At 46.2% G+C, this 24,334-nt stretch overlaps 1 protein-coding gene across 3 annotated transcripts in view; it reads right to left on the bottom strand.

The window, feature by feature from the left end:
* The window catches only part of CTIF (cap binding complex dependent translation initiation factor), a 280,974-nt gene extending 256,846 nt beyond the window's left edge, over nt 1-24,128 (bottom strand). The window contains exon 1 of one of the 3 annotated variants that reach the window (XM_069746637.1): nt 24,016-24,128. The gene's annotated coding sequence lies outside the window, so the exon portion shown is untranslated. The remainder of the gene's footprint in view (nt 1-24,015) is intronic. The other 2 variants (XM_069746645.1, XM_069746629.1) reach the window with 2 other exon arrangements.
* Between the last annotated feature and the right edge of the window lie 206 nt (nt 24,129-24,334).

The following is a 24,334-nucleotide window of genomic DNA, read 5'->3' as shown; positions in this document are numbered from 1 at the left end:
CTGCTGCACGGGGCTTCAGGAAAATGGCCGCGGGATGCCGAGCGTGCGCATTAGAGATCGCGGCGGCCATTTTCCCAAAGCCGAGATGCAAACTCGGCTTTGGGAAAATGGCCGCCGCGATCTCTGGTGCGCACGCGCGGCATCCCGCGGCCATTTTCCTGAAGCCCCGTGCAGCAGAGCATTCCATCTGCGCACGCGCGGCCCCAGGAAGATGGCCGCCCCCACCGATGCAAGGGATTATAGCGCAGATCGCGCGCTGTGTCTTCACGTGGGCGCAGGGAATTCAGACCTTGGACATGCGCACACCACTACGCCACCAACAGAAAGCTGGGGAAGAAAAGAGCGCTGTGAACACGCCCACCTGACCAGACCAGCCTGATTGACAGGCGAAAACGGCGACTTTGGTAATGTATTTCTCAGCATACATGGGGAATCAGGGTACACTACATACACTATAGTAACGCACAGCGCAGGCCCTATTTAACAGTATTTATAGCTCAATCTGAAAAAATGGGGTGACAGGTTCCCTTTAAGAATATTGCATATTGGAGCATTATTACATATTATTGCACATAGGAGCAGTATTATAGTAGTTATATTCTTGTAAATAGGAGCAGTATTATCTATATATATAATTGCCTAAGGGTTTTTCCGTCCGTCTGTCTGTCTGTCTGTCTGTCTGTCCTGGAAATCCCGGCTCTCTGATTGGTCGAGGCCACCAGGCCTCGACCAATCAGAGACCGGCACAGCATCGACGTAGAAATCCCGCGTCTCTGATTGGTCGAGGCCGCCAGGCCTCGACCAATCAGCAATGGGCACAGCGACGATGATGTCATAAAGGACGTAGAAATCCCGCGTCTGATTGGTCGAGGCCGCCAGGCCTCGACCAATCAGCAACAGGCACAGCGACGATGATGTCATAAAGGACATAGACATCTCACGTTTCTGATTCAGCGACGGGCACAGTATCGACGTAGATGTCATAATGGTTGCCATGGCGACGATGATGTCATAAAGGTTGCCTCGACCAATCAGTGACGGGCACAGTCTGCCGCGAATTCTGGAATCATCATTGTCCATATACTACGGGGACATGCATATTCTAGAATACCCGATGCGTTAGAATCGGGCCACAATCTAGTAGTAGTTATATTCTTGTACATAGGGGCAGTATTATAGTAGTTATATTCTTGTACATGGAGGCAGTATTATAGTAGTTATATTCTTGTACATAGGGGCAGTATTATAGTAGTTATATTCTTGTACATAGGGGCAGTATTATAGTAGTTATATTCTTGTACATAGGGGCAGTATTATAGTAGTTATATTCTTGTACATAGGGGCAGTATTATAGTAGTTATATTCTTGTACATAGGAGCAGTATTATAGTAGTTATATTCTTGTACATAGGGGCAGTATTATAGTAAGGGGCAGTATTATAGTAGTTATATTCTTGTACATAGGGGCAGTATTATAGTAGTTATATTCTTGTACATAGGGGCAGTATTATAGTAGTTATATTCTTGTACATAGGGGCAGTATTATAGTAGTTATATTCTTGTACATAGGGGCAGTATTATAGTAGTTATATTCTTGTACATAGGGGCAGTATTATAGTAGTTATATTCTTGTACATAGGGGCAGTATTATAGTAGTTATATTCTTGTACATAGGAGCAGTATTATAGTAGTTATATTCTTGTACATAGGGGCAGTATTATAGTAAGGGGCAGTATTATAGTAGTTATATTCTTGTACATAGGGGCAGTATTATAGTAGTTATATTCTTGTACATAGGGGCAGTATTATAGTAGTTATATTCTTGTACATAGGGGCAGTATTATAGTAGTTATATTCTTGTACATAGGGAGCAGTATTATAGTAGTTATATTCTTGTACATAGGGAGCAGTATTATAGTAGTTATATTCTTGTACATAGGGGCAGTATTATAGTAGTTATGTTCTTGTACATAGAGGCAGTATTATAATAGTTATATTCTTGTACATAGGGGCAGTATTATAGTAGTTATATTCTTGTACATAGGGGTATTATAGTAGTTATATTCTTGTACATAGGGGTATTATAGTAGTTCTATTCTTGTACATATGAGCAGTATTATAGTAGTTCTATTCTTGTACATAGGGGCAGTATTATCTATATATATAATTGCCTAAGGGTTTTTCCGTCTGTCTGTCTGTCTGTCCTGGAAATCCCGGCTCTCTGATTGGTCGAGGCCGCCAGGCCTCGACCAATCAGAGAGCGGCACAGCATCGACGTAGAAATCCAGCGTCTCTGATTGGTCGAGGGCGCCAGGCCTCGACCAATCAGCGACGAGCACAGCGACGATGATGTCATAAAGGACGTAGATATCCTGCGTCTGATTGGTCGAGGCCGCCAGGGCACAACGACCATGATGTCATAATGGTTGCCATGGCGACGATGATGTCATAAAGGTCGCACAACAGACAACCATACACAAATATGCACAAATCATCATTGGCCATATACTACGGGGACATGTATATTCTAGAATACCCGATGCGTTAGAATCGGGCCACAATCTAGTAGTAGTTATATTCTTGTACATAGGGGCAGTATTATAGTAGTTATATTCTTGTACATAGGGAGCAGTATTATAGTAGTTATATTCCTGTACATAGGGAGCAGTATTATAGTGGTTATAATCTTGTACATAGGGGCAGTATTATAGTAGTTATATTCTTGTACATAGGGGCAGTATTATAGTAGTTATATTCCTGTACATAGGGAGCAGTATTATAGTAGTTATATTCTTGTACATAGGGGCAGTATTATAGTAGTTATATTCCTGTACATAGGAGCAGTATTATAGTAGTTATATTCCTGTACATAGGGAGCAGTATTATAGTAGTTATATTCTTGTACATAGGGGCAGTATTATAGTAGTTATATTCTTGTACATAGGAGCAGTATTATAGTAGTTATATTCTTGTACATAGGAGCAGTATTATAGTAGCTATATTCTTGTACATAGGGAGCAGTATTATAGTAGTTATATTCTTGTACATAGCGGGCAGTATTATAGTAGTTATATTCTTGTACATAGGGGCAGTATTATAGTAGTTATAATCTTGTACATAGGGGCAGTATTATAGTAGTTATAATCTTGTACATAGGGGCAGTATTATAGTAGTTATATTCCTGTACATAGGGAGCAGTATTATAGTAAATAATAATCTTTATTTTTATATAGCGCTAACATATTCCGCAGCGCTTTACAGTTTTGCACACATTATCATCGCTGTCCCTGATGGGGCTCACAATCTAGAATCCCTGTCAGTATGTCTTTGGAATGTGGGAGGAAACCGGAGTGCCCGGAGGAAACCCACGCAAACACGGAGAGAACATACAAACTCTTTGCAGATGTTGTCCTGGGTGGGATTAGAACCCAGGACCCCAGCGCTGCAAGGCTGCAGTGCTAACCACTGCGCCACCGTGCTGCCCTTAGTAGTTATATTCTTGTACATAGGGGCAGTGTTATAGTAGTTATAATCTTGTACATAGGGGCAGTATTATAGTAGTTATATTCCTGTACATAGGGAGCAGTATTATAGTGGTTATATTCTTGTACATAGGGGCAGTATTATAGTAGTTATATTCTTGTACATAGGGGCAGTATTATAGTAGTTATATTCTTGTACATAGGAGCAGTATTATAGTAGTTATATTCTTGTACATAGGGGCAGTATTATAGTAGTTATATTCTTGTACATAGAGGCAGTATTATAATAGTTATATTCTTGTACATAGGGGCAGTATTATAGTAGTTATATTCTTGTACATAGGGGTATTATAGTAGTTATATTCTTGTACATAGGGGTATTATAGTAGTTATATTCTTGTACATAGGGAGCAGTATTATAGTAGTTATAATCTTGTACATAGGGGCAGTATTATAGTAGTTATATTCTTGTACATAGGAGCAGTATTATAGTAGTTATATTCTTGTACATAGCGGGCAGTATTATAATAGTTATATTCTTGTACATAGAGGCAGTATTATAGTAGTTATATTCTTGTACATAGGGGCAGTATTATAGTAGTTATAATCTTGTACATAGGGGCAGTATTATAGTAGTTATATTCTTGTACATAGGGGCAGTATTATAGTAGTTATAATCTTGTACATAGGGGCAGTATTATAGTAGCTATATTCTTGTACATAGGGAGCAGTATTATAGTAGTTATATTCTTGTACATAGGGAGCAGTATTATAGTAAATAATAATAATAATAATCTTTATTTTTATATAGCGCTAACATATTCCGCAGCGCTTTACAGTTTTGCACACATTATCATCGCTGTCCCTGATGGGGCTCACAATCTAGAATCCCTGTCAGTATGTCTTTGGAATGTGGGAGGAAACCGGAGTGCCCGGAGGAAACCCACGCAAACACGGAGAACACGGAGAACATACAAACTCTTTGCAGATGTTGTCCTGGGTGGGATTAGAGCCCAGGACCTCAGCGCTGCAAGGCTGCAGTGCTAACCACTGCGCCACCGTGCTGCCCTTAGTAGTTATATTCTTGTACATAGGGGCAGTGTTATAGTAGTTATAATCTTGTACATAGGGGCAGTATTATAGTAGTTATATTCTTGTACATAGGGGCAGTATTATAGTAGTTATATTCTTGTACATAGGGGCAGTATTATAATAGTTATATTCTTGTACATAGGGGCAGTATTATAGTAGTTATATTCTTGTACATAGAGGCAGTATTATAATAGTTATATTCTTGTACATAGAGGCAGTATTATAGTAGTTATATTCTTGTACATAGGGGCAGTATTATAGTAGTTATATTCTTGTACATAGGAGCAGTATTATAGTAGCTATATTCTTGTACATAGGGGCAGTATTATAGTAGTTATATTCTTGTACATAGGAGCAGTATTATAGTAGCTATATTCTTGTACATAGGGGCAGTATTATAGTAGTTCTATTCTTGTACATAGGGGCAGTATTATAGTAGTTATATTCTTGTACATAGGGGCAGTATTATAGTAGTTATATTCTTGTACATAGGAGCAGTATTATAGTAGCTATATTCTTGTACATAGGGGCAGTATTATAGTAGTTATATTCTTGTACATAGGAGCAGTATTATAGTAGCTATATTCTTGTACATAGGGGCAGTATTATAGTAGTTCTATTCTTGTACATAGGGGCAGTATTATAGTAGTTATATTCTTGTACATAGGGGCAGTATTATAGTAGTTATATTCTTGTACATAGGAGCAGTATTATAGTAGCTATATTGTTGTACATAGGGGCAGTATTATAGTAGTTATATTCTTGTACATAGGGGCAGTATTATAGTAGTTATATTCTTGTACATAGGAGCAGTATTATAGTAGCTATATTCTTGTACATAGGAGCAGTATTATAGTAGCTATATTCTTGTACATAGGGGCAGTATTATAGTAGTTATATTCTTGTACATAGGAGCAGTATTATAGTAGCTATATTCTTGTACATAGGGGCAGTATTATAGTAGCTATATTCTTGTACATAGGAGCAGTATTATAGTAGCTATATTCTTGTACATAGGAGCAGTATTATAGTAGCTATATTCTTGTACATAGGGGCAGTATTATAGTAGTTATATTCTTGTACATAGGGGCAGTATAATAGTAGTTATATTCTTGTACATAGGAGCAGTATTATAGTAGCTATATTCTTGTACATAGGAGCAGTATTATAGTAGTTATATTCTTGTACATAGGGGCAGTATTATAGTAGTTATATTCTTGTACATAGGAGCAGTATTATAGTAGCTATATTCTTGTACATATGGGCAGTATTATAGTAGTTATATTCTTGTACATAGGGGCAGTATTATAGTAGTTATATTCTTGTACATAGGAGCAGTATTATAGTAGCTATATTCTTGTACATATGGGCAGTATTATAGTAGTTATATTCTTGTACATAGGGGCAGTATTATAGTAGTTATATTCTTGTACATAGGAGCAGTATTATAGTAGCTATATTCTTGTACATAGGGGCAGTATTATAGTAGCTATATTCTTGTACATAGGAGCAGTATTATAGTAGCTATATTCTTGTACATAGGAGCAGTATTATAGTAGCTATATTCTTGTACATAGGGGCAGTATTATAGTAGTTATATTCTTGTACATAGGGGCAGTATAATAGTAGTTATATTCTTGTACATAGGAGCAGTATTATAGTAGCTATATTCTTGTACATAGGAGCAGTATTATAGTAGTTATATTCTTGTACATAGGGGCAGTATTATAGTAGTTATATTCTTGTACATAGGAGCAGTATTATAGTAGCTATATTCTTGTACATATGGGCAGTATTATAGTAGTTATATTCTTGTACATAGGGGCAGTATTATAGTAGTTATATTCTTGTACATAGGAGCAGTATTATAGTAGCTATATTCTTGTACATATGGGCAGTATTATAGTAGTTATATTCTTGTACATAGGGGCAGTATTATAGTAGTTATATTCTTGTACATAGGAGCATTATTATAGTAGCTATATTCTTGTACATAGGAGCATTATTATAGTAGCTATATTCTTGTACATAGGGGCAGTATTATAGTAGTTATATTCTTGTACATAGGGGGCAGTATTATAGTAGTTATATTATTCTACATAGAAGTACTATATTTTTTTACATTTTCAAGATTAGACATTTGGACAACCCCGTAACAATAAATGCTTTATATTATTTTACAAGTCAAAATAATTTCCATGAATAATAAAAGTGATGGTATTGAGAGACATGGATTGCTCTGTAATAAGCTCAGCTGCTGATCAGCGCAACGTACGAGTCTAATAAACTAATAGGATATATAGAAATAGGGCAGAATACTGCAGGGAGTGTACAGGACTATAGTATGGACACTTGCCGCCTGCTCCTCGTGCCAAGGACATTCCTGTCATTCCTGATGGATGGCGGCTTGTCCTGAAGCTCTGCATTCCGCTCTGCTCCTCAGTGATTGATGTCGGTCGCCCGCCACTTCCTATTCTGCACCTGTGCTGCGAACAGCTGAGGCTCCGTGTGACCGCCCACCGTCATCGCTTTGTCACTGGGCCACAGTCCAAAAGACAACGGATGGCAATATCGCCATGTAAACATCTGATAAGAGAACGGCTAATTATCTGGTATAATAATAAATATGGGAAGGAGAAAAAAAAGTACCGCAATACTAATAACATGTTATACACAAATACTACATTGCGGTGTTTATTCTACAAGCCTCACCTGTATTTAAAAAAAAAAAAATGGCCCGGAAGCCTCACTGGGAAACAGACTAATTATGCATTAATGGACAGAAGGCCTGTTGTTATAATTGCTTTCCTAAAAGTATGTCCCGCACAATGGCAGCCATGCACACAGCCAGAATCGGGCTATGAAAACAATGCCAGGGGTCCCTCCCAGTATACCCAGCATGGTCAGGACATTTTTTATGATTCACTATGTCTCTTTCCTCGTGTGCAGGCATTGCAGGACCTTAGGTATCCATGGTTACGACCACTGATGTAGTTGACAGTTAGTTGCTGGTGGTCGTAACCTCGGCTACCTAAGGTCCTGCAATGCCTGCACATCAGGAAAGAGATATAGCAAATCAGAAGAACTATACTACTTATCTAATTGCAGGTATTTGATAATATTACTACATATTGAGATAGAATCTTGGAGAGGGGAATAAGCATCAATATCCAGCGAGGGAAGTCTCCCTCTTATAGGTTTTTTTCTTCTTCTTTCACCCTAAGCCCACTAAGATTTTAAAGCAGGGGTCCACGTCTTGGTACGACTCTGCATAGGAAGTGGCACAGCTCCGTTCATAGTGTTTTGATCATGAGTGATCATCCACACCGCAAAGCTGCGGTACCAATCATGGCCACTTACGGTGAACCTCAGCGCCTCGGATCAGCAAATCCGTGTAGGTGTCGGAAGTCGGATTCCTATCGACCTGACATTGATGTCCTATCCTAAAAAATAGTAAAGTCCCAGAATAAGCACTGGAGAAATACTGAAAGAGCATGGTACACTAAACTCTGCAGAATTACGCATGCAGCTCTGAAGTGCACCGATGGTTCTATTTCCTATAGACGGACTGAGGGTTATAAGACATTTCGCATCTGAAAAGCCCCATCACATATAGCTCCCAAATGAAATATCCCGAAATGCTCAATTAGAGGGAAAATTGTCAGGAGTGGGAACAAGTCTTCACAATCATGGAGATTGATGAGTGTTCCTTTATACATGGAGAAATACACAGTATTCGGTCAAATGAGGGGAGAGATTGGGGACTTGTGAGGTCAGGCATTCTGGAGGTAAGCAGGGACGAGGGCCAGGTGATAATCAGCCGTCTTAGAGGTCTGCGGATGTTGCCTGGGAACGGACTGAAGATTACAGCTCCGCACACGACGATGAGGGTCTCACCACGGACAAAAGCGATCAAGTGCTTAGTCTAGACAGAGCGGGCCGCACCTGGAGATCACTAGCCGCATCTCGCGGAAGGAAGCGGCACAACTTGGGGGACGCAAGGGCAAGGACCTCCAGGCTGCGGGTATATGGCTGTCACTTTATATTCACTAGGAAATGCCGTTCCTTTAAGATTGCAGGGGTCCCACTTCTCCAATGATGGTAAAGGAGGGTCCACAGTACCAGCGTAGTTGGCCGTCCATCTGTAATGGGCATTTCACTGTTCAGTGCTCTTGTACACCATAGATCAGGGGTGGGGAACCTCAGGCCCCAGGGCCATTTACGGCCCTTGATGACCTTTTATCAGGCCCCTGGGCAGATTCTCAGGGACCGCATTCTTGGGCAGGGAGGTGTATTTTGATTACAATCAGCTCATTAATTTCTTCTTGCTCTGTTAGCACACACACGTAGTGTTCACTACTGAACATTGAAGGGCATGCAATGAAAGATTACGTCCGGACACCAGTGCCAGAGTTAGGATGTACTTTGTGGGCGGAGTTTGTATGGCCCCCGAAGGATGGTATAAATATCCAAATGGCCCTTTGCAGAAAAAAGATTCCCCACCCCTGCCATAGATAGTTGCATGGTCTACCAGGTCAGGTCTCCGCGCATGCCCCTTATAGAGACCGTGTACCAACGCAGGACCCCCCTATACTCTAAGAGAAAGCAGGAGCCAGATTCCTCCCATCTCCAGAAGATCACAAGGATCGGCCATTGGAAATCCAATAAGTCGGATCCTTCTCCTCCACCCCGAGGAAGAAAGACAAAGCAGTTCTCACTGTGGCAGACGTGGCCTTTTAACAAACGTCATGCAATACCACGTTTCATCCACAGGGGGTCGCTGCATAGGATCTGTAATATCTGACGATCACTGGGGGGTTAGGCCTCTTTCACACTTCAGTCTTTTGGCGTCAGTCACTACCGACATAGTGACGGATTGACGGATCCGTCACAATTGTTGCGAAAACGGTTCTAACGGATCCGTTTTTTTGACGGATCCGTTACTTGGGGGTTGTCTGGGAGAAGTATCTACTTTTTGGAGCATGCGCAATTGAAAAAACGGATTGGGGCGACGGATCCGCCGAAAAAACGGTTGCGGCGGATCCGTCGCCCATAGGCGCCCATTCTATGGAATGGCGGACGCAACGGATCCGTCGCGATCCGCCATTTCGGCGTTGACAAAAAACGTTCCAATGTCCGTCTATTTTCAGAAAACGTCCGCCAAATGTCGACGGATCCGTCGCATGGCGGATGGAACGGACGACCATCCGTCACAATCCGTCACTAATGCAAGTCTATGGGAAAATAACGGATCCGTCAAAAAAAATGACGGATCCGTTATTTGAGGAAAATGGCGGTTTTAGACTGACGCCAAATAACTGAAGTGTGAAAGAGGCCTTAGAGATGGTAAACTGGCAGCGATCAGCGCTATAGGAGGGGGCTTTTTTATGTGTATGTTTTACCTGAATCTTGCCAAATAATAATACCACCATATAGCATCGAAGTAAAAATACCTGCATAATTCTGTATAGCCCCGAAAAACACTGACGCACTGTCACGTATGACTGTATATGTCACACACAACACTGCCATTCAATGCACAAATAAAACAGAGATTTGGTATTAAAAAAAAATACTGCCATACAGTGTCAAAATAGTAAAAAAAAAAATAGTGGAAAAGAATCCTGGATGGTAGAAAGCAGTGAAAGTTTAGACTTACTGGTTGTTTTTAGGGGTCCCCGTTCTTGGAAGCCCTGGGTTACTGCGCAGTTTGCTACCTCCAAAAGCTTCCGATAAATGATAGAGGAAAACTGCAAAAAAAAATGTGGTCAGAACTGGAAGTGATGAAAGGTGGAAGAGTCGATTGCCAGAGACAATGCGGTCAAACAGGATTCACCTCTTCCACCTGATCGGGAGATTGTGGGGAGATCCAAAGACAATGGAGGTTCTGATGCAGCAAGCTACACACTAGGGGGTCACATAGAAAATCTGCACAATGGAAGAAAATAAGCAGATGACGACGGCGGGGTGTGGTGGCAGTCAGTAGTCTGCAATAAATGCACAGACTACAGGCTGCCATAGCCAGCGGCTTCCTGCTGGGCAACGTCCTGAGTGAAGCACATCCGACAACGCCACCGTTTAAAGGGAACCTGTCACCCCGTTTTTTGAGATTGAGCTATAAATACTGTTAAATAGGGCCTGCGCTGTGTGTTCCTATAGTGTATGTAGTGTACCCCGATTCCCCATGTATGCTGAGAAATAACTTACCAAAGTCGCCGTTTTCGCCTGTCAATCAGGCTGGTCAGGTCGGGAAGGCGTGGTGACATCGCTGGTTCTTCCTCAGCTTTACGTTGGTGGCGTAGTGGTGAAGACACAGCGCGCGATCTGCGCTGTCATCCCTTTCGTCGGTGGGGGCGGCCATCTTCCTGGGGCCGCGCGTGCGCAGATCGAGTGCTCTGCTGCACGGGGCTTCAGGAAAATGGCCGCGGGATGCCGCGCGTGCGCATTAGAGATCGCGGCGGCCATTTTCCCAAAGCCGAGTTTGCATCTCGGCTTTGGGAAAATGGCCGCCGCGATCTCTAATGCGCACGCGCGGCATCCCGCGGCCATTTTCCTGAAGCCCCGTGCAGCAGAGCACTCGATCTGCGCACGCGCGGCCCCAGGAAGATGGCCGCCCCCACCGACGAAAGGGATGACAGCGCAGATCGCGCGCTGTGTCTTCACCACTACGCCACCAATGTAAAGCTGAGGAAGAACCAGCGATGTCACCACGCCCTCCCGACCTGACCAGCCTGATTGACAGGCGAAAACGGCGACTTTGGTAAGTTATTTCTCAGCATACATGGGGAATCGGGGTACACTACATACACTATAGGAACACACAGCGCAGGCCCTATTTAACAGTATTTATAGCTCAATCTCAAAAAACGGGGTGACAGGTTCCCTTTAAGGAGTTGCCACTTAAGCGAATTTCATGTAGGGTCTTCCCAGGTTACAGACAGATATTTTCTGCACCCATCCTTCTTCCAGCAGGAATATCCGCATACGACAGAAGCAGGAAGCTGCCATTTCATTCTGAACAAAGACCCCGAAGCTCCGGCTGAAATCACATCGCTCCAACATCAGGGGCCAGAGGGTGGGCCGGCTGCCAAGATCAGGACTGTAGACAAAAGAAGGCAACATGCGTGGAGTCCGGCGCTGGCAACCGGTGCCAGATCTGGTGTGTACAATGCAGCCTGTGCCGAGACGGTGGGCAGCTAACCTCCAGCCAGTGTCATCGACTGCAGAAGTCAGGGGATCGCATCAGGCTTTGACTGTGACCGTGGTGGCCATCACAGGATTTTTCCATGACCAAATGCCACCATGTAGCCCTTGCCTTTAAGAGGGACTGTCCAGATAAAAGCAAAATATAACATAGTTCAGATCCCCCGGCTGCCTGCACGACCCTCCTTCGGTCCCGCACCGACCCTCCAGCTGCCTGCATCATCCTCCTTCGGTCCCGCGCCGACCTTCCGGCTGCCTGCACGACCCTCCGTCCCGCACCGACCCTCCGGCTGCCTGCACGACCCTCCGTCCCGCACCGACCCTCCGGCTGCCTGCACGACCCTCCGGCTGCCTGCATCATCCTCCTTCGGTCCCGCACCGACCTTCCGGCTGCCTGCACGACCCTCCTTCAGTCCCGCACCGACCCTCCGGCTGCCTGCACGACCCCCCGGCTGCCTGCACGACCCCCCGGCTGCCTGCACGACCCCCCCGGCTGCCTGCACGACCCCCCCGGCTGCCTGCACGACCCCCCCGGCTGCCTGCACGACCCTCCTCCGGTCTCGCACTGTAAAGTAGCTTGGCATGTTACCACAAAAACTGGACAGTCTAGGAAAATTTGAGACAGTTAACATGAGCCAGACCCGTGTGTGAAGGGGGCTGGGTGATGACTGCTCATTTCAATAGCTAAACCAGACCCCTTCTGTCACAGACAATGCATAGACAGAGAAGGGGTCTGGCTTAGCTATTAAAATGAACAGTCAGCCAACCCCCCTCATACAGGGGTCTTGCTCATGCCAACTGAGTCAAATTTGATGAAACTGCCCCTGATTATCTGCAGTGTCGCAGAGAGAAAATAGGTGGGGGTTCACATAGTATCCAAATACTAGTACCAGCACAATGATGACCTGCCCCTACCATCAGCCCATCACATGCTGTTACTTTGTGGTCCTACTGATCTCAAAAGCGGTGTTAGTGAGCATGTGCGACCACCGCTCCTATAGACAGTGACGGCAACAGTGGTCGCACATGCTCGCTACAGCTCCACGCGCAAAGGGGACTTGTGCCAAAAAACTGTGCTCACAGCTGCTATTTGCTACAATGTTTCTCCATCATAGGTAATATTATGAAAGGTTTTTTTTTCTCCCTTTGCCTTCCAGATCAGATCCACAACACTAACGCTCTCACCCTACTTATCCCGGCTGGCGGAGCAGCTGGATGAGCCGGTGCAGGCAACAATAGGCTCCATTCCCCCGCACCTCCTAGCACACGAGACAGATCGTGTCCCATCAGATGTGTAAAGCTTCGCTGTGACAGCATTATTGTTCGGACAATGCCCTCCGGGCGGCTGAATGGGCCGCAGTATGGCCACTAACTGGGCCGACACGCTCCCACTCTTCTGCTTTGTGACAGATGCGGTGGCGCTCCTATGTGTCTGCGCTGACCCCTCATAACACTGCTCCTGTATACAGCACCAACACTACAAAGCAAACAGCCTTAGGCCTCATTGACATCAGTATTGTCCATGGAGGAAAAAAAAAAAAAAACGGATCAAATTTTTTGTTCAATACCAGTTTCATAAAAAAATTTTCTCCACCTTCTCCATTCTGACAGTCCTTGAAAATCTAGCATGTCTCCAATCTGTACGCAAAAAATCACAGGAATGAGTATGGCCACATAGGTTATCATATGTATGAGTGCTGTCCGTGAAAGTCTATGGGGCCGTGTACATGCCCGATATTGTCCTCGGACCAAGCGATCAGTAGAAAATAATCAGAAGCATGTCAGACTTAATCCAGGGATCGGATCAAAATCGCCAATGCAAAAAAAACAAAAAACGGATAATATCCGAGTGCAGTCCCATTTTCATGGAGTGGCACAAAGGAGAGGGTGCAGAAACTTTTTCCTTTCTGCGCTTTTGTCTCCAAGTACAAGAAAAACAGATGCCACTCAGACCAAACTCTGATCAGAATAATCGGTCCTTCCTTCTCATACGTGGAAGGTAGCGGCATCTGAACGAGGCCTTGTAGAGTCTTGCAGAAGTGGGGGTTTTGGCAGCGGGGCTGCGGAGTCGGGGTCATTGAGGAGTCGGAGATTTGTCTTTCCGACTCCACAGCCCTGTTTGGCACCTTAGCTTTCTTCAGGTTCCAGCAGAAAACTAAAAAAAAGGTCTCGACATTCCCACCGGGTTCCAGAGCCCCAGTCTCGGGATCGCTGGCGGTCTCAGTAGTCGACACTGACTGACGAGATTCGCTCTAATTTATGTGAGAAATTGGCGCAAATTTTTTTGGGGGCGCAAAAGTTTTTGCACCAAAAAAAAACAGCAAAACCTGATCCCTGCGTTTTTTGCACTTGCGCAGTGCTTCTATAGGTGAAAGAACACAAAGAGGCGACATGCTGCAGCTTTGCTAAATCGGTCAGAAAAAAAAAAAAAAAAAACTTAAAGGGTTATTTCCATCCTTATAGATGGGCATTATTGGATAGTGTTTGCAGATACTAACAGTTTTCAGATTTACTGCTTATTAAAATTTGCATCAGATCTTAAAACATTAACACTTTTCTTTATAGGAGCTTGTTGCCTTGGAGACCGACCACCGCTGCTAGACAGAACACGGGCAGTGCTTACCAATTCTTTTTTGTTGTGCCTGTAAGCGCTGTTTTGAAGCCGACCGGGATCACTGGTTCTCTCTCATCTCCTAACCCCGGCCTTTTTCAGAGCAGTGCTTACAAACTAGAAAGTGGTCGGTCTCCTAGGTAACGAGCTGTAAACAAAAGAAAAAAAAAGTGTTAATATCTCAAGAACGGCTGCAAATTTTAACAAGCGGTAACTGGCTGCTGGAAGACGTGTCGATTCCAAGACTGGGGGTCCGGAAATCCTGTGTGTGACCAGCGTTCATTCAGTGCAATGTCGGCCACCGATGAGAACTTTATGAGGACGCACAAGCCTTCTGGAGGAGGATGGGAGTCATGGGCCGCTCCTAATATCACACATTATATTACTTACAAACTATAAAAGTTCAAAGGCAGCGGCTACAGATACAGAGGGAGGCATCCCACCTATAACCGAGGCCAAACCTGCAATTAATGGAGAACGACGGCAGCCAAGCCCCAGCATGATGGGTGTAGTAATCCGGCAGCAACAAGGTTGTGGCTCTATGAAAGAGGTTGCCCAGCAAAAAAAAAAAGCATTTAAAAAAGGTCTTTGTAGGGTGGAGCAATGCCGATCCCCCCTTCTCTAGTAGTAGGCTGTGATAGAGGAGGGGGCTGGCTGCGCCCAGCGTACATCCACAATGAGGTTCATCTGATGGCCAATGCAATAACAAAATCAAAACGTATATATTTTAACCAAAATTACATTTTCAGCCTGAAAAATTCCTCCAAATTGGAGGGACAGATGCCTGCTTGCCCCCCACCCCCACACACACACTTATTGTGGAGAGACAGAGACCCACCCACCTGGAATAGTCGGGAGGGTCTCTACCTCTCTGCTCCTGCTCTCCCATCTGTCACGCTGTGCACAGGTATACCATAGGGGCATACTTTCAGCTCAGGACAGGCAAGCCATTTGACAAAGTCAAGAGTAATCCATGTAGGAAAGGAAAAGGAAGTTCCTGCACCTATAGTACTGGTAGAACACACTTGATAAAACCGCCTACTAAACAAAAAAAAGGCTGAGAATCAGAACAGTTCCTGGATATATAATACTAGATACAGTTGATGTAAAACGTTCAGGTATTCAGTCGCTGCGAGCTATCAGGAACCTGCTAGTTTTTCTGACAGCAAGCAGAGATCTTGTAAATGGCAGAACTTTTTTCACAACCCCGCTCTGCAGCAGAAACCACAGCAACTTTCATTATATTCTTTTTTATATTTTCTTTTGCGGATGGCAGCTTGGATAGGACGAGTGCTGCTGTCAGGGTCCGGCATACATGCAGGCTGGCAGGGGCAGGGACACTGGCAGCCTTCACGTCTTCGGGTCTAGATCTCTCTCTTCTGGCAACGCAATGTCGCGGTTAGAGAGAAGAGGCGATGGGTACATTGCCAAAACACCCAGCACTATAGTTACTACCGCCAACCTTTATAACGGGCACAATGACCCTCACGCCATTAGATGCCAGCGTCCAGGTGTATATTTAGCTCCTGTAATTGAGTATGCCGGGGGCCGCTGCATTGGCACTAATGGACACTGGATGGCAGAATGACAACAAATGAAAGGCGTCTGGGCCGGGAACAGGTCACAGGACCAACAGTCCTAACCCACCGCAGTCAGGGCCTGCTATACAGAGAAAAGAGGGGGAAAGGAGAGAAGTGCGGCAGACCAGAGCAGGAGGGGGGAAAAAAGCACAGCAGGCCAAAGCAGGAGGGGGTAAAAAAGCACAGCAGGCCAAAGCAGGAGGGGGTAAAAAAGCACAGCAGGCCAAAGCAGGAGGGGGTAAAAAAGCACAGCAGGCCAAAGCAGGAGGGGGTAAAAAAGCACAGCAGGCCAAAGCAGGAGGGGGTAAAAAAGCACAGCAGGCCAAAGCAGGAGGGGGTAAAAAAGCACAGCAGGCCAAAGCAGGAGGGGGTAAAAAAGCACAGCAGGCCAAAGCAGGAGGGGGTAAAAAAAGCACAGCAGGCCAAAGCAGGAGGGGGTAAAAAAGCACAGCAGGCCAAAGCAGGAGGGGGTAAAAAAGCACAGCAGGCCAAAGCAGGAGGGGGTAAAAAAGCACAGCAGGCCAAAGCAGGAGGGGGTAAAAAAGCACAGCAGGCTAAAGCAGGAGGGGGTAAAAAAGCACAGCAGGCCAAAGCAGGAGGGGGTAAAAAAGCACAGCAGGCCAAAGCAGGAGGGGGTAAAAAAAGCACAGCAGGCCAAAGCAGGAGGGGGTAAAAAAGCACAGCAGGCCAAAGCAGGAGGGGGTAAAAAAGCACAGCAGGCCAAAGCAGGAGGGGGTAAAAAAGCACAGCAGGCCAAAGCAGGAGGGGGTAAAAAAGCACAGCAGGCCAAAGCAGGAGGGGGTAAAAAAGCACAGCAGGCCAAAGCAGGAGGGGGTAAAAAAGCACAGCAGGCCAAAGCAGGAGGGGGTAAAAAAGCACAGCAGGCCAAAGCAGGAGGGGGTAAAAAAGCACAGCAGGCCAAAGCAGGAGGGGGTAAAAAAGCACAGCAGGCCAAAGCAGGAAAGGGTAAAAAAAGCACAGCAGGCCAAAGCAGGAGGGGGAAAAAACTCAGCAGGCCAAAGCAGGAGGGGGTAAAAAAGCACAGCAGGACAGAGCAGGAGGGGGTAAAAAAGCACAGCAGGCCAGAGCAGGAGGGGGGAAAAAGCACAGCAGGCCAGAGCAGGAAGGGGGGAAAAGCACAGCAGGCCGGGGAAAAAAGCACAGCAGGCCGGGGAAAAAAGCACAGCAGGCCAAAGCAGGAAGGGGGAAAAAAACAGCAGGCCAGAGCAGGGATAAGTGAATATTTCCCTTCCGAGTTAGTGTCAGGCTTTTCTTCAAACTCTGGCAAAAATTATGGAATCACCGGCCTTGGAGGATGTTCGTTCAGTTGTTTAATTTTGTAGAAAAAAAAAGCAGGTCACAGACATGGCACAAAACTGCAGTCATTTCAAATGGCAACTTTCTGGCTTTAAGAAACACTAAAAGAAATCAAGAACAAAAAATGTGGTAGTCAGTAATGGTTACTTTTTTTTAACCAAGCATAGGGGAAAAATAATGGAATCACTCAATTATTAAAAAAAAATGTATGGAATCATGAAAGACAAACAAAAAACACTCCAAAACATCCCTAGTATTTTGTTGCACCACCTCTGGCTTTTCTTACAGCTTGCAGTCTCTGAGGCCTGGACTTAATGAGTGTCACACAGGACTCTTCATCATTCTGGCTCCAACGTTCTCGGATGGCTGTTGCCAGATCAGCTTTGCAGGATGGATTCTTGTCTTGGACCATTTTCTTCATCTTCCACCAAAGATTTTCAATCTATTTGCAGGCCATGACATTGGCCTTATGTGTCTATTTTCAAGGAATGTTTGCACAGCTTTTTGCTCTACGGCAGGATCCGTGCATAGTCTTTGCCAGGGGTTGTATGATCGGCTGACAATCCAGAATCTTTGATAATTATCAGAGGTTTTGGGATTATCAACTGGTCATAGAAAGGCTTATAATCTAGGACTCCATGTCCAGGAATTGGATATTGATGACCTGTCCTTAGCATCAGATGACAATGACAGATCAGCGGTTTCCAGCTCCGGCAGTGAATGGAACCAGAAACCCACATTAGGGGGTCTGACACTCGGCACCACCGCCTGTCAGATGTGTGATGTCCTACATGTGCATCTTGTAGCAGAATCTAGAAGTCCACTAGTTCTCATAGTAGGTGGTCACAAAAATTGGCTCCCGAAAATATCAGATACTGAATGTCCCTTTGGAATTGGGCAGCGGCCGCTCCTGGGACTGCTGACCGGGCCACAGACAAAGGAAGGGGCCAAAAATGCTGTTGTAAATGAGAATTCGGAGCCTTGTTATCATGAGCATTGGGGTCCCAGACGTCAGACCCTCACCCTATTTTGATAGCTACACAAGTCATGCAACCATCAATCGAACCGCAAGGTACGGTGACAAGCAAGAAATCCAACCAGTTCTGCCTTTTTGCACCTTCTTTGCTGCGATCACGGTCCCCGCTGGCCTTACGCTGCAGTATAGCAGCCGCGCAGAGCGATCTATGGCCGTGAGATCTGTGCGGTGGCCACTTTGCCGTGTAGGCCAGCACCAGCCTAAATACTGAGAACAACCTATCGAGGGGCTCAATGCAGAGCTCCTTCAAATATCACTTTCTCAAGTCCTTATTTAAGCCATACAAGCTTGCCGCCACGTCTCCATGGCTTGTGCTGCGGATCAGGACACGGATTTATCTCGACTACCAGACGCAGTTCCCAGACATCCAATCTTTTTTTTTTTTTTTTTTTTTTTTTTATGACGTGCATTTTAAAAACAGAGTCACCAACGATAGGAGAGGCGGAAAGGAGTCAGAATAAACCCTGGAAGCAGGCGCCACATGTCCGTCAACAGGGCGGCAAGGTACCATGTGCGACACAGTGCCCATGTGCTTCACTGGATTAGTGCATTTAAGACTTTATTCATTTCGCTGGAGGCGGCAGTCAGGTCAACACGTGCAAGAATAGTCACCATCATCATCATCGCACTCAAATATTACTTACAACTTCAAATGGGTACTGTACCTTTAAAAAGATCCTTGTTAAGGATGCTTCAGTCTGTGCAAATCGGTCCGAGCACGGACCCAAGCGTGACAGCTGCGTATTTGTCTATGAGGCTGTGATGCTCAGGTTGGGAGAGTACAGGCCTGCCCGTTTTTGGACGGATTTGCACGGACGTCTGATGCAGCCTTACAAACCCCACGACACACTGTCAGAACAAGCTCACTGATGGATTTTCAGTTCACTCATTCTGCAGCCGGCAACAGACAGTTGAACAAAGATGCTATAAGAGGCAAACGGTGCAAAATGTTGAATTAAACCCAATTGCAAAAATTACTATTAACACAAAATAGAAGCAAAAAGAAGTGTTCCTAAAAGCGGACCCCTTTTTGTTTTAGGTTCATCTGGGTCTAGGGAGCAGTGGGTTTTGCTCCCTGCAGCCACCAGATGTTTATGGTGTGATACCACTTTAAACAAATGATACAGAAGTATCACAAGTGATTGTAACATGAGTAAAACCAGTCACATTCAGCTCAGGACAGATACAACAGCCAAAGCCACAATGCTGGGGGATACAGACAGCATAGTGACCCCAAAGGCACAATACCATAAACCAGTAGGTGACCCCCTCAATAAAAACATCCAAGAGTAACAGATCCCACAAGGAACATGACTTTACTGCACAATGAAAAGTTTTGCAACTTTTTTCTAGAATAATTTCTTTTGGAATTTCACTGTTTTCAAGGTTACTGCTTGCTGTCAGTGAATGGGAAAGTTCTCACCTACATTCACATACTCAAGTTTTGTGACACTGTCAGTGTTGAGAATGGTTCTCAGCTCTGAGTCCTGGGAAAAGAAACATTTTCAATTTCCACTGATCTGATTAGTTCGTGTAGGACTGTCCACACCGATACACTGTAGCAAACGTTCAACGATACAAGCAGGACAAGGGTGGGACGAGTTTACAGTCTTCAGTTTTATAGGATGAAAATTGAGAGAGCGGAATTAAAGAGAGAAAGTAAACTGCGATTTTTACAAAGCAGCGACAACTATGAATCGTCTCGCTCAATAAACCCAATCTGGCCATGACGTGTGACGCCACCATTATAGTGTGTACAAGCCTTAACAGGATTCTATTCATTGACAGGAAGCAGACATGACAGTTAGTCAGAAGATTCAGAGCTTTTCATTATACACTGCTCAAAAAAAAAAATAAAGAAAACACTAAAACAGAATATAACTCCGAGTAAATCAAACTTCTGTGAAATCAAACTGTCCACTTAGGAAGCAACACTGATTGACAATTTCACATGCTGTTATACGAATGGAATGGACAACAGATGGAAATTATTGGCAATTATCAATTCACACTCAAAAGGAGTGGTTCTGCAGGTGGGGACCACAGACCACATCTCAGTACCAATGCTTTCTGGCTGATGTTTTGGTCACTTTTGAATGTTGGTTGTGCTTTCACACTTGTGGTAACATGAGATGGACTCTACAACCCACACAAGTGGCTCAGGTAGTGCAGCTCATCCAGAATGGCACATCAATGCGAGCTTTGGCAAGAAGGTTTGCTGTGTCTGTCAGCATAGTGTCCAGAGGCTGGAGGCGCTACCCGGAGACAGGCCAGTACACCAGGAGACGTGGAGGGGGCTGTAGGAGGGCAACAACCCAGCTCAGGACCGTTACCTCAGCCTTTGTGCAAGGAGGAGCACTGCCAGAGCCCTGCAAAATTACCTCCAGCAGGTCACAAATGTGCATGTGTCTGCACAAACGGTTAAAAACCGACTCCATGAGGATGGTCTGAGTGTCCAACGTCCACAGATGGGGGTTGTGCTCACAGCCCAACACCGTGCAGGACGCTTGGCATTTGCTACAGAACACCAGGATTGGCAAATTCGCCACTGGCGCCCTGTGCTCTTCACAGATAAAGCAGGTTTACACTGAGCACATGTGACTGATGTAACAGTCTGGAGACGCCGTGGAGAGCGATCTGCTGCCTGCAACATCCTTCAGCGTGACCGGTTTGGCAGTGGGTCAGTAATGGTGTGGGGTGGCATTTCTTTGGAGGGCAGCACAGCCCTCCATGTGCTCGCCAGAGGTAGCCTGACTGCCATTAGTTACCGAGATGAGATCCTCAGACTCCTTGTGAGAACATATGCTGGTGCGGTTGGCCCTGGGTTCCTTCTAATGCAGGACAATGCCAGACCTCATGTGGCTGGAGTGTGTCAGCAGTTCCTGCAAGATGAAGGCATTGAAGCTATGGACTGGCCCGCCCGTTCCCCAGACCTGAATCCGATTGAACACATCTGGGACATCATGTCTCGCTCCATCCACCAACGTCACATTACACCACAGACTGTCCAAGAGTTGGCGGATGCTTTAGTCCAGGTCTGGGAGGAGATCCCTCAGGAGACCATCCGCCGCCTCATCAGGAGTATGCCCAGGCACTGTAGGGAGATCATACAGGCACGTGGAGGCCACACACACTACTGAGCATCATTTCCTTGTCTTGAGGCATTTCCACTGAAGTTGGATCAGCCTGTAATTTGATTGTCCACTTTGATTTTGAGTATCATTCCAAATCCAGGCCTCAATAAATTTGATTTCCATTGATGACTTTTGTGTGATTTTGTCAGCACATTTAACTTTGTACAGAACAAAATATTCAATGAGAATATTATATTCATTCAGATCTAGGATGTGTTATTTCAGTGTTTCCTTTATTTTTTTGAGCAGTGTTCAATGACACTATCATATATTACTTAGAACCAATAAAGGCACATGAAGTGTATAAGAGAAAATCAATAAAGTTTATTTCAAATAAATACACAAAAATTGTGTCAATCATATATATAATGGATGCCTCAAGGAACAACTAACGACCATCAGCAGAAAGACACACCTAAAGGCATGAAAAATTAGACACAAAATGATGTGGTCAAGTGGTGACAATGGAAACAAAATAGTAGCAATCATAATTAAGGCAAAGTGCCATTCATCAAACCAACATGGTTCAACATAGTAGAAATCTAGTAACCACAATCACCAACAATGAGCACAACTCAATAAAAAGTCTATGTGCATAGTGCTGTTTTACTGTCAAAGTGTATAATCACATGATATTAATACCTGAAAGGTGCGTCAATACTACTGCGCCTCACCCCGACGCGCGTTTCGCCTATTCTTCTTCCGGGGGCATGACACTATCATGTTTGCCAATTTCGGGTTGGTACAGCTACATACCCGATATACCCACAACTGGGGGCAGCAAGAGGCTGACACATATGGGCCGAGTCCACAGATAACCCTCCAAATCGGCCCACTCATTAGTAAGAACGGGACCCCAATATATTGGGGGTCTAATTGGTGGCTGCTGGGGAGCCCCTCGTCTTAGTATATAGAGTGGCTGTAATGAACACACAGCTATTTGACACTTCTCCGGAAACAAATAATATAAGAAAATTGGAAAGAAAAAAAAAAAAAAGAAGTTGAGGTTCGCTGCTGCTATAGCTGTGCCTGGCATCTGGGTGACATAATGCAGATGAATGAGCTTTACATGAGTGCCAGAAGTGATGGGCAGTGTGCCCGCCGTGTGCATGGAGTACTGAGGGTAAAGGGGCACCTTGGTGGTGGTGGGGGTCAGGTTACAAAAGGGTGAAGTAACGCCTGAGGGCTCAGGTCACAACAAAGTGGAGTTGGGGCTGAGGTCTAATCAAAGCAGTGTCGGAGGGGCTCAGACTGCAACAGAGGTAATGCCAGTGGGTAGGCTCAGCGTTGCGTCGGGGGCTTTGGTCACAACAAAGCTGCATCACGGGTGCTTGGGTTGCAAAAAAGCATTATTGGTTTGCAACAAAGCTGCATCGGGGGCTCGGGTCACAATAAGGTCGTTTTGGTTTGCAAATAAGCTGTCTCAGGGGTTCGGGTCGCAACAAAGCAGCGTTAGTTTGCAACAAAGCTAGATCAGGGGGGCTCGGGGCCCAACAAAGCTGCGCCGGGGAGCTCGGGGCTCAACAAAGCTGCGCCGGGGGGGGGGAGGGGGGGCTCGGGGCTCATCAAAGCTGCGCCGGGGGGGGGGTTCGGGGCTCAACAAAGCTGCGCCAGGGGGGGGCTCGACAAAGCTACGCCGGGGGGCTCGGGGCTCAACAAGGCTGTGCGGGGGGGCTCAACAAAGCTGCGCCGGGGGGCTCGAGAATCAACAAAGCTGCTCCGGAGGGTTCGGAGCTCAACAAAGCTGCTCCGGGGGGCTCGGGGCTCAACAAAGCTGCTCCGGGGGGCTCGGGGCTCAACAAAGCTGCTCCGGGGGGCTCAACAAAGCTGCTCCGGGGGGCTCGGGGCTCAACAAAGCTGCTCCGGGGGGCTCGGGGCTCAACAAAGCTGCTCCGGGGGGCTCGAGGCTCAACAAAGCTGCTCCGGGGGGCTCGGGGCTCAACAAAGCTGCGCCGGGGGGCTCGGGGCTCAACAAAGCTGCGCCGGGGGGCTCGGGGCTCAACAAAGCTGCGCCGGGGGGCTCGGGGCTCAACAAAGCTGCGCCGGGGGGCTCGGGGCTCAACAAAGCTGCGCCGGGGGGCTCGGGGCTCAACAAAGCTGCGCCGGGGGGCTCGGGGCTCAACAAAGCTGCGCCGGGGGGCTCGGGGCTCAACAAAGCTGCGCCGGGGGGCTCGGGGCTCAACAAAGCTGCGCCGGGGGGCTCGTGGCTCAACAAAGCTGCGCCGGGGGGCTCGGGGCTCAACAAAGTGGCACAGACGGGCTCAGAAAATGATGAAAGTTTGGTGAAATGAGTTGCGCTTTCCCCGGGCAGTGCCCTGGTGCTCAGTGCAGAGAGGAGAGGACATGCTGCCCCCAATACCAAGCACACCCACCCCCGGGGTCACACAGCTGGCACTCACAGCCTGGTAAACAAAGGGAGGACCCCAGCAGGGAGCAGCATCATCCCAGCCGGGCACAGCCACGTCCACATGGGGCAGCGACCTGCCACACACACAACCCACACCGTAGGCCCAGCCCGGGGAGAAGAGTGCCGGTGCCGCCGGGCACAGGCGGGTACGTACCTGGGCAGTGAGCTCCACCGGAAGCGCCGGCCGCCAGCTCCCTGACACTGGCCGACAGCTCCAGCCTGACACAGGGAATCAAGGAGAGTGACGTCACGGTACCGCCCCTACACGGCACACGTGTCTCCAGCAACGCCGCGGGGCACGCCGGGAATTGTAGTCACAAAAGGAGATAGTGACACAGGGCTCTGTACAATGAGGAATGTCAGAAATGTGCTCAGGAATGAGGCTGACATCACTGCAGACACCACCAGTGTAAAGGCTCACCACACACCTCACTGCAGACACCGCCAGTGTAAGGGCTCACCACACACCTCAC

The sequence above is a fragment of the Ranitomeya imitator genome, chromosome 1, assembly GCF_032444005.1.
Source record: "Ranitomeya imitator isolate aRanImi1 chromosome 1, aRanImi1.pri, whole genome shotgun sequence".
NCBI classification, from domain to species: domain Eukaryota; kingdom Metazoa; phylum Chordata; class Amphibia; order Anura; family Dendrobatidae; genus Ranitomeya; species Ranitomeya imitator.
This window is presented reverse-complemented; position numbering and strand designations above follow the sequence as displayed.